The sequence below is a fragment of the Penaeus monodon genome, chromosome 15 (genome assembly GCF_015228065.2).
Source record: "Penaeus monodon isolate SGIC_2016 chromosome 15, NSTDA_Pmon_1, whole genome shotgun sequence".
Classification (NCBI taxonomy): domain Eukaryota; kingdom Metazoa; phylum Arthropoda; class Malacostraca; order Decapoda; family Penaeidae; genus Penaeus; species Penaeus monodon.
The window spans coordinates 37,228,966-37,229,780 of NC_051400.1; positions in this window are offsets into that span (position 1 = coordinate 37,228,966).

An 815-nucleotide genomic window follows, 5' to 3' on the forward strand; every position below is an offset into this window, starting at 1 on the left:
TCCAGAATCCAATTATCGACAAGCCTGACCTAACTGAACCTCAAAAACAGTAAGAAGTCAAAGGATGGACTCGCAAAAGATCAATAACAGAAATAAGTAAGTCTGATTAAGCGTTTCGGTCACATGTGGAAAGGAGACATCTGGCTAAAGATGAGAATAATCATTACTGGAATTCCTCTTGGTCACAGAACCTGCGACTCCCGGTAGTTACTAAATCCAACAGCTTGGTGAGGTAAATGCATGGGAATCCTGTTGAGCCTAAAACTGATCCCCAGTAAAGTTGCGAAGAGCAAATGTGCAACATTTGACACTAGTGGTGAAGGTCGACTACTCAGGGTGGTCATTCATTTGCCACAAGCCAGGGATTTCGAATACTATTATATGTTAATGGCAGCCAGGACCCCAGTTACCTAGATTAAGAAAGGCGACAAAATTTTCTTTGCCAGGAAGAGGATGGGCAGATGTCTTCGTTGTAGACAAGAACTATCTCCTCGCAGCCACCTTTAAACTAGCCTCCAGTTGGACATCACAGGTAAAGGCCAACAGTCTTTGTTAATAAACAGAACAGTTACGGGTAAATGCTCAATTAAATTGGAATCCCCCCATCCTTTCCTCTAAAAAATGTTTCACAATGTTTTAGGGTATTAAAGCAAGATACTTTCTTCCATATTCAATCTTGTCGCGAATTTAACCAACAAGTCAGTAAACAAAGTGTCCTTAGTTTATGCACACGATAAATGATATCACTCTTGAGGATATCAGGTCATTCAGTTTATTCCTTCAATATAATCTAACGGCTCTTAACTTTTAGAATC